Below are 14,693 nucleotides of genomic sequence, written 5' to 3'. Positions count from 1 at the left end.
CTCATATTCAATAAATGTGATATAGGGCAGAATGGGCGCTAACGCTAATGGCGCATTGTCCCTTTTGGTCGCGTACAGACAGTTATACCATCTGCCGTGCGCGTGTGCGAGCCTGAGCTTTTGTGCTCATACTCATGGGCAGAACTTTTGCATAATCCGAAGGGCTTTCTTTCGTTCGGCCCAGACTTGCAAAGGCCTAACACTTTCTTAATGAAAGAGCCCACACATAAAGAACGCGGAATCTTCAGTACACACGAGGCGTCATTTGAGGCGAAATCTGCGTTCTCAGATAAGCAGCTGTATATACCAGCCACGGAAAGCACTATTCGGGTGGCACTGACGTAGCGTGTGAGCAGTGCTGCATGCTCCGGACGCGAGAATGAGTGCTATAAGGCCGGAAACGGTTCCAGAGCTCGAGCGGGACAGACGTAGAGGCTTTCCTACGAAGTGTTTTGCTCCAATTCCTGTTTTCTTTCAAGCGCGTTTATTTGTAGGCGCGTGTTAAGTCGGGATTGCGAATTCATCACCTTGGGTTTGGTTAACCATTATTTCTTGTTTCTGTTCTTATTGCTGTCGCGCATGGGTTGTGTATTGGTATAGAGCACTGCATCTTTCTTGTTCCGCCGCCGCGGTGGCTCAGCGGTTATGGTGCTCGGCTACTGACCCGAAAGACGCGGGTTCGATCCCGGCCGCGGCGGCTAGAATTTCTTTGGAAGAGAAATTCTAGAGGCCCGTGTACTGTGCGATGTCAGTGCACGTTAAAGAACCCCAGGTGGTCGAAATTTCCGGAGCCCTTCACTACGGCGTCTCTCATAGCCTTAGTCGCTTTGGGACGTTAAAACCCCATAAACCAAACCAAACCTTTCTTGTTCCCCTTCACTCTCCTGTGATGGCGAGTTGATACGGATGGGGTGGGAGGGTACGGCTCATCAAGAGCAGTTGAGTGCGATGTGCCTGTTAAGGCGCAGAGAATTTGGCTAGAAACCGGTAACGTACGGCCGGCTCGGGGGATTATCCGAGGGCGTAGCGTTCGAGTTCATCAGACATTTTAATTTTTTTTTTGCCTGTTTCCGGCTGAGCTGAAGTTAATGCCCACGCGTCTCTGCCCTTGAAGGCGTGCGTAGCGACGAACTTCCCACGACTGCGGCCGGCTGCTTCCGAGAACGAGGAGGCACCTAGTTTCGGGAACCGTTAACCTACTAGCCCCTGCGGGACCCGCTCGGCGCGCGACAAAAAAGGAGCAGTCACGGAATGCGCGTACGCCGCTGCCTAGCGCACGCACAATGAAATACCCGGGGCAGTTCCTCCATCGGGCCGTTTGTTGCCCACTGCTACTATACGCGCGCTACCTCGCCGGTCCCCCGATGAAAAGAAGGGAGCTCCCGCTGGCGCGACCTTCTCGCAACAAGTTCGTGCGCGTAGGCTTACTTTATTTCGACGCGTGCTCCCGACGCGCTTTTTTTTTTTTTCAGCATTGCTTTTCTTTTCTCATCTGCGGTTGGACACAAGGTTAATCGGAGGGGGAAAAAAAGGAGGCATAAAGAAATAAGGAAAGGCGATACTAAAAGAAAAAAAAAACAAAAACCGAAGCTGAAGTGTACGGCTCAGAAAAGTAGTAGTCGGCAAGAGCTGAATCACGTTTGCCCGAGAAACTTGAGGACGGGCGACGGCCAAGCGTGCTCGTGGGCGCCTCGAAACGAGCAGAAGCCGCCGCCGCCACCGCCGTGCACGCAACATTAGACACAAAAGGACGCGCACAGCGATTTCTTCCAGGAGACCACGCGGGGCCGCTGAGATAAAAAGTGAAGCTACTGCCGGACGCCGCCGAGACGTCGACTCGGGCTGCCTCAGTAACGAAGTCTGCCCTGGAGCTCCGAATCCTGCGGCCAGCCAGCGAGGACCCGAGACGCAAAGAACTCAGAAGGAACAGTTGACAGAATGGACGCGCGCGAGTACGGAGATGGCGCTCGGGGGTGGATGCCGCAGCTACCTGCGTGTCTGAGAGACGTCCGGCAGCGCAGACAGGTGTCGGCTCGTTCATGTATGAGTATCGGTACGCCTCGAGAGTGTCATCCAGAGTCATCCGACATGACAAGGTACCTCGGTATCAATGCTGGCGTCCTAATCAGTTTAAATGCACAAAATGAGCTTAGGAGAGTAAAAAAACACGCCAAGTTGTAGCGGAGATTTGAAATACAATTGAAAGAAGTGCAGACGAGGATACCTCTCCTGCGTGCTTGGATGTAAGCAGCACGCGAATTAAACGCGCTATCAAGAGTGGCCTAGCTAAGCAAACTGCGGTATGACGGCCGTCCCTTGTAAACCTAGGCAGCTATTAACGTACCTTTAGCAGTCCAACACGAAGACCTTTCACAAAGCGCAGTCGCGTAACTGCGCAGCTACGCGTTCAGTGCCGCTTTCAATGTCTTGAATGCAAAATTTTAAGACCGCCGTGAACGTCTAGAGACTCTCAAATCCGAAATACAGTACGTCTCCGAAAATACTGCAAAGCGAGAGTATCCTTCATTAATTTTACATCGAGCAAGCAGTAAACTGTCTTTAGATCCGTTCTTAACAGTACACCTGCTAATTCACAACCAATCGCCTTTGTTTATTGTATTTGACCTGTATCAGCGAAACGGCGCATTTTAGTGGGCATATCGCTACGGCATTCAGACTGCGCAGCTCGAAATTTGGTGGCGCAATCGGCAGTTCACGAGGCAGGTTTCATCTGGAAACTGTCGCGTGCACGACCTGCGTACCCAGCTAATTATTTTATTAGGCAGTTCTGGCGTTTTGCTACACTGTAAGCGTTAGCTTCAGGACAATTGGGCAACTTCACGATTGCGTTGTGACGCAACTGAAGCGGAAAAATCAGCATGTTCTGCAGCGTTTGAGAATTACCAGGAGATAGTTAATGATAAAGAAACGGCTTTCGGCCTGGAGAGGGCTTCAAGTTGCAAAAGCCAAACAACTTCGTAATGAAGGCTGCATAATTGGTAATCTAATTTCCTTGGCTTTATTGCCCATGCTAGTCTTCTTCGTTCAAACAAGTTCGTTAGATACCTTCTCTCGTAAGGCAGGACCTTGCAACACGGAATACAAAGTGCACATTGACAGTCTGAATGGCTCAATTGACACAGGAGCTCCTGGACCCTTTTCTTTAGTATATATGACAACGAATGTAATTGGATACAATCTTTTGGTGGTAGCATAAACGAAGACTACGCAAGATTATGTTAAGCAGTACGGGCAGTGATTTTCCCTAAATATTTTTCTTATAGTTGCCTTTGACTGTCGGAATCGTGCAGTCGAAGCAACAACAATAAAAAAAATTAAAGCTCTGCATTTAGTAGCAAATAATTCCGAGAACGAGTTGAGCTTTTTCTAGCCATGTATGGTCGCCCCTGCAGTGAAAAGTGCCATGCTATTACGGCACAAAAAAAAAAAAAAAAGCACATTTTGGATTATGCTTACATAATAATGAGGATAAGAAAAAAAAGCATTTCTAAGTACTGAACGATTCTTGAGAGAATGCTGTCAATAATGTTTCGGACATCTAATTCAATGAAGTGAATAGACTTTGTTTGCTGTCAATAAAATTTCGGGCGTCTTGCTCAATGACGTGATAAGCCTTGTTTGCCGCGCAGTTTGCTCTGATTCACGCTCGAAACAAAGCTCTCCACAGTCAATTCTCGACGAATTTCTCCCCTAGCGTCGCTGATGCGGGGAAAAAAAAAGGTGCAAGACGAAGGATGTAAAGAAGAAGCGCATAAGGAAGAAAAGAGACCCATTCAAATGGAATAAAAGGAACACCATCGAAGACGACGCTTCTGGATCACAGAAAGTCCCTGGAAGATTTCAACCAAAGCCAGAAAGGAGCGCGCCAGGAACGAGCCGCGCGCCACTCGGTACACAGGGGTGATTTCGAGAGTTCAGCGCGCGCCTTTCACTGCGCTTACCTTGTGTAGGCCTGCGAGGCTGCGCCGGGGTCGACGCGGGCTTGTTACGCGTAGGACTCAAAAGCACAGCCTTCCCCCTCCCCATTCCTCTCTACGCGAAGCGAGATCAGCGCTCGAGGCGATTCGAAGCCGCCGCCGCCGCCACCGCCTTCCAGGAGCTGCTGGCGGGTCGCTCCCAGAAGAAACTCGCTCGCGCCGGGCGGCCTCGATTCTGCGCCACGGTGGTGGGACGCGGATGCGACTGGAATTCCGACCTCTTCGCTGCCCTCCCCCGCGCGCCTCACTATACTCCGGGAAGGAAAGAATGAACAAAAAAAAAATAAACTAAGGGAATAATTACGCTTGCACGGGGACGCCGCCGCCGCCTATGTCTCAAGGCGCGACGACGCCCGGTCGAGCGCGTCGCAGACTGGACGGGCGTCTTCCTGGAAGATCCGGCTGCGCGCAGGAGACGGGCCCGCTACCGTTTGTGCGCGCACGGCGACCGCCGACCGCTGGAGGCCGACGCGAAGGCCCCGGCCATGATAAGATGCAGATTCGCCGAGTCGAGAAGGTTGCTCGGGCACTCCCGCCCGAGGCTCGCCCGCGCCCGAATCTGGACGGCCGGACAAGGAATACGAGCGGTAAACTTGACAGCGGTTGCGAGGACTTGCTGTAGACCTTTAAACTAATTCAACATATTTTACAGCGACTGCTACTTGCGGCTCAAACTGCGAGCACATGAGATTGCCTGTGTTGTCTTTTTTTTTTTTCGTTTTTTGATAAAACGTCTCATTGCAGCGCGGGGCAAACACCTGTCAAAAAACTCCGTTAAGTTGCTCCATGGCGACAAACAGCTAGGAATTGTACAGGTGCCGTCAAAAGTAAATGGAAGGCAATATTCACGAAAAAATTTAATCATTGGACCCCCAATTCAAGCATCCTTGCATCATGCATCCTTGTTCAGCCTAATTGTGATTGTGCGAATTGCACTGTGCGCCAACAAGCATGGACCATTATGCTTTAGATTTAAAGAAATTAAATTTTTTTGACAAAGTCGCCTTCCATTTACGTTTGAATGCGAGTGTACACTTATTTGGCTGCTACACGTTGGCGTCGAAAGCGATGATTTGGCTTGCATAAAATTACAATGTTTCTTTTGTTATTCACGCATATATATGCTATTCATTCGATAACAAATCGGGCGTCATCATTCCAATGCCGCAGCCCCCTGTTCCATATCCAGTGTTAAGAAGAGAAAACGGGGTTAAACCGAAGTTAGACAAGAAGGAACGAAAAAGAATCACGGCCGTCATACGGAATTTTCTACACCGAAATTGAGAAGACAAAGTGACCGCGAAATGATAATCGCGACGAGTAACACGCTGTTGCGTTTCTGTGTCACAAGTTATCCAAGAAAGGATTAACGGATGGTCTCCCGGAAGAAAGCGAGAAGGAAAAGTAACGCAATTGTATGCCGCATTACGCGCTCCTAATCGCGTGGCCGGGTTTACGAGATTGGGTGGCAGCTTCCTCGCGTAAGGAACGCTTCGAGGCGCCGCGCTTCCTCCGACATTTCTTTCGCGAGACCGATTTTGTCCCCGCAAATTGCCAAATGCCTCCCCACGCGGTACCGTGGAAACCTGAAACTCAGATTTAAAGGCCGTCTTCTTTCCAATCTGAATCTCGGTTTTGCCTTTTTTGCGCCGAAGGAAGCGCCACGTATAGTTCTCCATAAAAGACCGCGCTCTTCCGTGTCATTTCTATTGCTCCTCTTCGACTTCTTTGTTTCTTACTTCATTTCGCTAGCTCGGTTCCTCGGTTGATTCCTACATTCGCCGGCGCCCGCCCGCGTCGCCTCTACTCCGACCGCAATTTAAGCGATTCATTTGTCCGCCCGGGGAACATTAAGAACTGTGCACGCGTTTATTCTCGCTGCCATTTTCGTGCTCGACCGAGGCCATCGGGCTGTCGTGTTTGGTGCGGAATTACCCAGGGTTGTCGCCGAAGAGAGAGACTACGGAAAAGACACTGGCCTGACACCGCCTATGCAGTGCAGAATTGTAGATTTCTAAAGCGGAGCGGGTCTTTGTTTCATTCGGGAAGCTTTCTTCTTTCGAACGCACTCGGTAACGAGAGTCTCGCAGACGCTCCGAGTTTATTGGAAAGAGTGTCTCCGAACTGCACGCGCTATTTGACGCGTAGGAGCTGTTTAGTTCCATCTGTGTTTGTTGGATGTTTCTTCTTTTAGGTGTGTCTCTTACGTTTTAATATAGTAGCGTCTCCCTAGGCACGGTTTTTACAACGGGTCGAAGAAACATTACAAGCTCGCTACCAACACGCGTGACAGAATCCCTGCTAGGAGCATGGGATCTATCTATTTACTTGAAAGGTATAAATAATTTCGTGATTGGGTATAGGACAAGTCAATAAAATTTCAGAACGGTCGGAGATTTGGCACGCAACCTCGTTGCAAGTATGATATGATTGAAACAGCGCAAGGCCGAAGGCCAAAAAAGAGAGCAGAGGAAAGGAGGAAAAGGACAACACAGCGCTGTTTCAATCATATCATGTACAACCAACTCGCCCATCAGCTCGTGCTTTCAAGCTTCGTTGCAAGTAGTTTTCAACGACCGGCGCAGTAGGAATGACGTCCTGGGGAAGTGCAGGCACAACACGTTCGCTGGCTTCAGTCGTTGTCTCCTCGATATCGGCCTCGCCACTCGGTTATTACAGCTATTTCATTTTCAACAAGTTGGTACGATAGCACCACGTTATCAAAGTCAGGTAACGAAACAGAGTGAGTGGTCTCGAGCGAGGAAGTTTCACTTCACACTCTCCTCGCGAATATCTGGCGCACACACAGAAGCATTGCAGAGGAGCGCCTTTCCAACATGGGGCCAGACACAGAGCACTTTTCGGTGGAGTGCGAATTTGGCGCAGGGCTCTACTTCCGCGTGGGCGTCACAAGCAGGGAAACGTGACGATCTACGCAGCCGCGAAGATCAACGCGTGACGGTCAACGATGACTTCAGAACAAGAGAGGCGCCGCTTGTAAGCTTCTATTTGCCACCGGGCTTCGTCGGCAGAGAACAGCCGCCGCTGGCTGCCTTTATTTTAAATCTCGACTCGTGAGCGCTTCAGTCGAGCGGAACAAATCCGCCGAGTCAACAGACTTTGTGCGCCGCTGCACGTCTCTACTCTACTCCGCGAGGAGCCCGCGGCGTGCGTGCGCGTTTTGTTTGCCCTCCTTTTAATTTAGGCGCGCTTTCATGGCATTCTTTTTCGCCTTCCAGAAACCTGCGATACGCTCAGCGGAGATTCGGCGCAGCAGGGCTTGATGGCTCTGTGAAAGTGAAGAAAGCTCCTTGCGCGTGGTTTGTCTTGAGCACCACAGTCCGCGCGGACCGACTGCATGGTTTGCGCGAGAAAGCTGCGCGATGCAGCTATAAGGCTGCGCTGTGTGTAGAGCGCCGGACCAGGTCCAGATATATCGTGAAGCGATTGCGGCCGCTTTGAAGCCCAGAAAGAATTCCGTGTTTGCTTCGCACCCAAGCGCCGTCGTTCTGGTACGGCTTGAAGGGAATATACGCAAACAGCAACAAAAAGAAGCAAAAGCTAAATATTTTTTTGACGCTTGGGCTCGCTTACCCCTTCCCCTAATAAAAGCGAAAAAGAAACTCTGCGTCAGACCTGGCCCCCCGGTCGGCTGCGCACGTGTAGGACGCGTTTTATATATTTATTTGCCTCATCTGTCGCTGCACCTGAGCAGGCATTCCCCTTTTGTCGTGTCCTTCAGACTTTCCCCAATGTTCGTCCTTTCGTCTCTACCTGCCTCCGCTGCCGCGCACCATCTGGTATTGAAGAAAATTAACGAATAAAAATCTGTTAAGCACGCAAAATATACGTGACGCCAGCTTAGCCTGTGTGCGTCGAGCTTCATCGTGGCATTAACCCGGCATCCTCATACAGGGGGAGAGAAGGAGAGGTAAACGCATAAGCAGTCGGCATCGCTTGCCTAATGGTCCTTCTGTGCGGCGAGCTTGTTGAAGCCCTTCAAGAATGAATCAGGTAAGAGATCGCCTTGGTGATATACAACACGAAGTATTCGAAACGTTTTTCAGCTTTTGCACTTTTCTGAAAACGACTTTCCTCGTCTGACGTGCCAGCGGCATTTTTGGCGCGCCTGAAGTCTTCGCTTGAACCGGCGACGTTTTTTCCGCCTCTGCGCGCTGCATGTCAAGACTCGGGAACTGAAGACGCAACCGCGACCAGCAGTGGTGGCGGCCTGGAGCGGCGCACGACGGACGCGCCAGCGAAAGATCGTTTTTTTTTTTTTTCGTTTATGTGACAGCGCGCATGCCCGGTGGTTTCTAAACTCGGGAATGCTCAACGAGAAGTTTCCGCATTCAATAATGTGAGTTCTGGCTGGATGATCGTGAAAGTTGACATTTTAACTTTGCTCAGTTGACCATCAACTATATTTTCCCATTGTGTAAGGGGACACAAATCACTCGCTGCATGCGGTACATCACCAATTAAGTTCATATATCGAGAAGACGGAATCGAACATTGTTTTGAGTTCTTGGGACAAATTTTAGAATGCTCCTTACCTCGGTGAGGATATGTTATTAGCGGCTTGCCTTCCTTTGGTCAATTTTCGAACACGCCTTATCGAGGAGCGCTTAGTGAGGCCTCCCTTTTCCTGAGGTAGGCACAACGTTACCTTCATGCTTCCTTAGCTCGCTCCTTGAGCAGTACGCAAGCTTCATTGCCCCACAACTCGCTCGGCGCTTATGGCAGAGCGCGCTTGTCGGAGTGGCAGAGCAAACATTCGCTGCTGCCTCTGCATTGCCTCTGCATTGCAAGCAATGAGACGTGGCCAGTGCAACTACGCTTCACTGCCTAGCCATCTGGAGCACTGAAACAACACGCGCAAAATGTAAAACGAGCGCACATTGGCGCGCGTACCTCAAACCAAAAACACGGTTTAAACGTGTACTTCCCTTTTATTTTTTTTTCAGTTTCAGACAAATATATTTCTATTTCAAATATTGGGCGCATATTCTCGACACCAGACGCGTACAAGCGGATTCTCGTCGCCCTGATGTCCTCCTTTCCTAAGGAGCAGTTAAGAACGATTCGAAGAATAGATGGCTCTTTTTAACGCTTCCTTGAGTTAACGAAGAAAGCATGAAGGGCCCCTCATTTGAGGTAAGGAAATCGCGTAAGCTAAGGAGCGTTCTGAAATTGGGCCCTCAATCTTTCATCGACGTGGCAACAAAGAAAGGAGATGTCGAGCTACAAGAAATGGGAGGGAGCACTTTAAGGGTATGACGCGATAACGGTCAAAGACGTCGGCTTTTTACGACACGGGCTCCATAACAATGCCGTGTTAGAGCATGTATACAGCATGGGAGCAACCCGAAAGCAAAAACGAAGGAAATGTGCCCGCTAACTCCTGCTGCCGCCACAGTGCAGTCATGACAAGTACCTACACGGACGGGATGCGTCTATGCAATTTGAGTATGATCCCCCAAATGAACCTAACCTAATTACGTATTTGGGGTCTCGACGCAAGGTAATGCTATACCTGCGGGCAGCGGTGGTATTGATCGTTCGATGTCGCCAGGTCATGCCTAACATGGGCGAAAACCACGCTTGCTCTTCGATTTGGAGCTTACTAAGGCAAGCGTTAAGTTTATGCTTGTTATATGCCAGCAGCGGCCTCTGTTCGAGGCTGTAAAACCGTATCGTCTCCAGTTTTCCGCGGACGCCTTTGCTGGTATGAAAGGAAGAAAGATAGTGAGTGGGTAGGAAATATTTTCCCGGGCATCAAATTCAAAAATGCGTTTCAAAGCTCTGTGACACGTCTCAGTGCGGCATTTTCACCTCGCCCATCTGTAGCGTTAAACTTAAAATTAAATAAATAAATAAAAACTTAATATAAAACGCTTCGCTGCGCCCACTCGCAGATCGAACAGCTTAAAGCAATTTATACGTGGTTGATGTCAGGAGGCTATTTTGAATGTACGTGAGGGCAACTCTTGAATTTCTCCTCTTTTGTACGTTCGCCGTTGGCACCTGGCAGACACAGTACGGTCCGTGTCTCTAAAGGGTACGTAGGCGACCATTGGGAGTCGCATATGTTGCTAGCGCCCCCTCTTTTCACTTGTGTGCTTCAGTAATTTGCGCTTTAGTAACGTGCTCTTAGATACGCGCCTGGAAGACGAGGCAAACGATATGTTCACTCACGTACCCCTTATTGCTCATCGCAGCGAGGAAATTGTATTTCACCTTATTAATAAGCCGGATCTTAAAACGTTCATCTCTTCGTGCTGCCCTTTCACGTATGAACCCTCGTCCTGAAGTTCTCGTTCCAATGACGTATGTAGGCACTACTACTTTTTTTTTTTTTTTTGCAAGACAGTTCGTACGAGAAAGGGAGAGGAAGCGTTTCAAAATAAGGCTCTCGGACCGCACTCCACACACAGCCAACGGCGCCAGCGTGTGCCGTGCACACCAGGGCGCGCCAAGCGAAGCAACGATGTGGTCGGCGCGAAAAAACTCGCTACGAGGCACGGCAGGCTTGTAGCGCTCTTGGGGCACTTCGGTAATTGCACACCGTGCCTGCTTGTTGGCTGGGCCGCCCCAGCAGCGACAAGAGGAACCTGCGCGCCATTTCTTTTCTTCTTCGCCGCTCCCGGCCGAGCTTGGGCGTTGGCTGGCGGTGAAAATCATCCCGGAAGAAGTGGTTCTCACGTCTCAAACGGCGTCCCCGTTCGATCCGGCCTTAACTAAAAGAGCGCTTCTTCGCTGCTGCTGCTGCTGCCCGCAGGCGAGGTATGAGAAAGCGCTCGTCCTCTGTTTGGGCTCCTGCCTTCGCTGTTTTCTCTGCCTCCATCATCGATTTTCCTCCGAATTTCGAAAATTTTGTCTTCGTGACAGACGCGAAGTGAAGGCCCCGAAAGCGGTTGCGAAAACGACAACGCGATGAGGAGAGGCCGTGTGCGCAGCGCCGAGTTTGCCAGGGCCGCCCGGGGGCGCAAACATTGCGAACATTTGTGCACTGCGAGTGGTCACTTCGTCCTTGCGCGCGGAGAAAGTATCCGCGGTTCCTCATCCTGTTTTTCTTCTCTGCTTGCCAACAAGACGAAGGAAAAGCCTTGAACGTCGGCCAATGCAGTACGTGCGTGTATACCCTGACCAACTGCGCCCATCGGCGCCGCTCATTTATTGGTGTCCCCTCTGCAATGAGAGGCTTCTGCTGGACATAGCGTGCAAGATAAACGTGGGCGTACATTATAACTCCATGCCGCCGGAGAGAGCGAGTTGAACGCGGGATGAAAATGTCCACGCAAGCTTCTGGAAGCAGAAGGGCCCCCAGTTTGGCTCTTCTATCCATTCCTGCGGCTTTCTCTCATTAGTATACGAGTATTTATTTATTCCAAGTGGCAATACGAAAGGGGAAAAAAAAAGTACTTTGTTTGCCAGCGATGAGCTGGAAGCCTCCATTTCCAAGAACCGCAGATGTCTCATTTAAAAGCGTTTTGGTGCCGCCGGCAGCAGTTTCCGAAGGTCCGCTTTCGTTGATGAGTCTCTGACCAATCAACGCTTATCGAATGAACGCATTGGGTCCTCGCACGGCGTCGTGCTTTGTCACTAAAAGTCATTGAATAGTCAGCGGAGTTCGCTACTTGTAGAAAGAAAATGCTGAGCATATTTCTCGGTTCTCGGCCCCTTCTTTTTGTTTTCTTTTTGCAGTAAGAATGCTCCGGTTTCTACTTTTTGTAGACAGATGACTTTTGAGTAGCTCGATTGAAAGGCGCGCTGCAAAACCCTTTTGCTGGACGTAAGTGGGCCTGTGATTGGCCGGTCCGTGAATTGCCTCCGCCAAAAGCGAGCCGAACGTTAGTACGACACATTTATGGAAGCAGTGCGAGGACTGAAACAAGGTTCTATTCCAAATTCGCATTCTACTCTGGCCCCTCTGGTAGTGCTTCACTTTCTCGAGCCAGCGAAGTATGGCTCTGTAATGCCCCCATTATCACCAGCATCACCAGACCACCACCCGTTATCACCAGACTGCAATAGACCGGAGGGTAAGAAATAGGGCTACTTTGTTTTTCCTGTAATGCCAGTATTTAATCTTCAAAGGAACCCGATGCAAGGTGGTTTATATCAATCAATGTGCACTGGACACGTCTTTATGTCGGGTTTATGTTTCAATCCATCACTTTCGCTTTAATTACTGCCTGTGAATTCTAGTGTAATTTCAGCACGCAAGCAAGGCTGTCTGCCGTGAGGTTAGTTTTATTCAGCTTGCGCTGGCCTTAACGTGATTGCCGGTTACCGCTATACAGATTCTATTCCGGGTCTGTCCAGTTAATTAACCCCGACGATGTTTACCAAGCCAGCAACGCCAAGAAACAATAGGCGCACTACGCCAAGAAAAGAGCATCTTGCAACACGCAGCTCAGGCAGCAACAGCACTGCGCACAACTGCTCTGCTCAGGTTTGCTAGTTTCGCATCTGTTGACTCCTCTCTGATCTCGATCAGTCAACTATATGCCGATCTGAGTTTGCGTATTTAGTAAGTGCCGTACTCCTAACTGTCCGGAAATGCGTTCCGGCAGGTGTCCAAAAGAAGGAAAGGAACAGGAAAACAAAAACAAACAGCACTTTGATGCTCGTTAACACGCGCCACTTGAGATGCCTTCGGGCGTCGTTCGAGCTTTGCAGGCACCCACTTCCAACTTATGCGCAAGAAGTTCAGGGCGCAGCAATTATAATGAAAAAAGAAAAGAAGAGAAAGAAAGTTGTTTAACTAGACGACTCGAGAAGGAGGCGCGCTTTCTGCACCGTCTCGTCCTCGCCGATGACGCAATATCCCCGCGGGAAAAGGCGCATCGGACGAGCGGAGACGCACCCGTGGGAAGAGGAGGGTGTGCGTGCCTTCGCACTCGCCTCGCGCATTTGCGTGCTCGTTTATCATTGCGCGGTCGGGGCATAAACGCGCTTCACGCAACTTTTAATGATGTTGCCAATCTCCACTTCCTCCCGCCGGTCGTACACTTTCCCGGCGGCATTTATTTGGTTATCCACGCCGTGCCTGTTTATTTCTCCGCAAATAGAAGAAAGCAGGAGCGAAAGGAAAGGGCAGAACGTACAGGAGGGACCGCGAGCGAGTTTGGGTACACGCTTCGTGTAGCGCGGAAGTATTTCGCCTCGGAAGAGCAAGAGTATTAATGACCGCCACGCTTAAACACACGCTGGAGCGTGGAAAAGCGCCAGCGGAACCTCCTCAGTGTCACCTTCCCCCTTCCTCGTGCACCCACACGCACGCGCGCTTCTCGGGACCGTTCTGATGTCCGTTCCGGACGCGAATCGGAGGAGAGGAGAAAAAGAAGAGAGAAGCATCGCGCATCGATGCACCCTGCGGCCACAAATCAACTCAACGCCGCTCCCGGGCCACCACCACCATTGACGCCGACGAAAATGACCGGCCAGCAGCGCGAAAGCCGGGGGGGCACCCGTGGCGACGGCTCTCTCTGGCACTGTTGCTCGCTGGATGCGAGCGAACGTATCGTCGAGGCATCGGCGGCATCCCGGCTGATTTCTCGCCTCGAGCCAGCTGACGCGCGCGCTCTGAGCCCTCCGCCCTCTCTGCGCCCGGAACCGATTGCGGGGCCATTCAAAGACCTCCGGGCCGGACAATGGACGATGAACGCGATTATGGTGCACGCCTACTCCGGGGTGCGCGCGCCACCGAGCCGAGAGAGAAAGGACCAAAGCGGCCCGTGTCCCCCACCCGGCCTGTCGGAAGAAGGGGCGACTGACCCACATCGACGCCGCTCGGCCGCCGACAGAGAGAGGCGCGCCGCCGCGCACTTGTCGTGGCTCTGCTCCCGTTCCGAGGAGGAAGCGAAAATGGGCGCCACTCGGATGCTCTCCTTCGCCCGCAACGACTGTTACGCGAGAGCCAACTTCCGATGGGGGCCGCTGCAGTGACCGGGCGAGGGGCGAGACAAATTATGCACTGCTATGCGCCTGCCAGCATTCGCGGCCCGGAAACGCTTCCAAGGCGGTCAGCTTGCGCTCGCAAAGGCCTCAAAAGTTCCGTACGGACGAGCTACTAAACTGCTTGAGGAGGGCGCGGAGATGCTCAACGTTCCCACGTCAACCTGGGTCGCGAGATGCTCTCATCCAGCCTCGGTATTACTGGATATTCACGAGAAGCTGCTGCCTGCGACTTCAAGGCATCGTAGCATCTCAGCTGTCTGTTGTAGTCACCATACTCGCGTCTATGTGATCTTTCCCATTTCGTTGTTCCCTTCTCTTTATTCCTTTTCCTGTGCTCCTGCTTCACAGATTCTATCACGACTCGCCTGTACTTCATGCCAGATGGACTGCTTTTCTTCGTCGAAGTTCTCTTCTGCTCATGCATATATGGGACTGCGGAAACATGCGAATACAGCAGAGAAAGCAGAATACGATGATGCACCACTGCTGTTACGTGAACAGTGAACTAGATGAAACGTGGATATCAAGTCGAGGTGGTTGCTGGTTACTAGCGGAACTAGCATTGCATTTTCGCCGACCGCTTCACCGTATGGACCTCTTATAGACCGATGCCTTCTAGAGACCGCCACAATTCCTGGCAGAGTTCCGAGTCCTAAACGCTTTCCTGGACCGCTCGTACGAACTGCTATAGCAACACCAATGTACTCTTGCCTGGTAAGCAGGAGGTGG

The 14,693-nt window shown here is 51.0% G+C and overlaps 1 protein-coding gene across 2 annotated transcripts in view; it reads right to left on the bottom strand.

Annotated features, from left to right (window-relative positions):
* LOC149353314 (protocadherin Fat 3-like) overlaps nt 1–14,693 on the bottom strand; it is a 273,844-nt gene that overhangs the window by 234,948 nt on the left and 24,203 nt on the right. Inside the window, exon 1 of one of the 2 annotated variants that reach the window (XM_089582467.1) lies at nt 3,963–4,100. The exons of the other annotated variant lie outside the window; for it this stretch is intronic. The gene's annotated coding sequence lies outside the window, so the exon portion shown is untranslated. Of the gene's footprint in view, nt 1–3,962; nt 4,101–14,693 lie in introns of those variants that run through there. 2 annotated transcript variants of the gene reach the window in all.

This window comes from Amblyomma mixtum, chromosome 3, assembly GCF_055824585.1.
Source record: "Amblyomma mixtum isolate Tamu chromosome 3, ASM5582458v1, whole genome shotgun sequence".
In the NCBI taxonomy this organism is placed as follows: domain Eukaryota; kingdom Metazoa; phylum Arthropoda; class Arachnida; order Ixodida; family Ixodidae; genus Amblyomma; species Amblyomma mixtum.
This window is presented reverse-complemented; position numbering and strand designations above follow the sequence as displayed.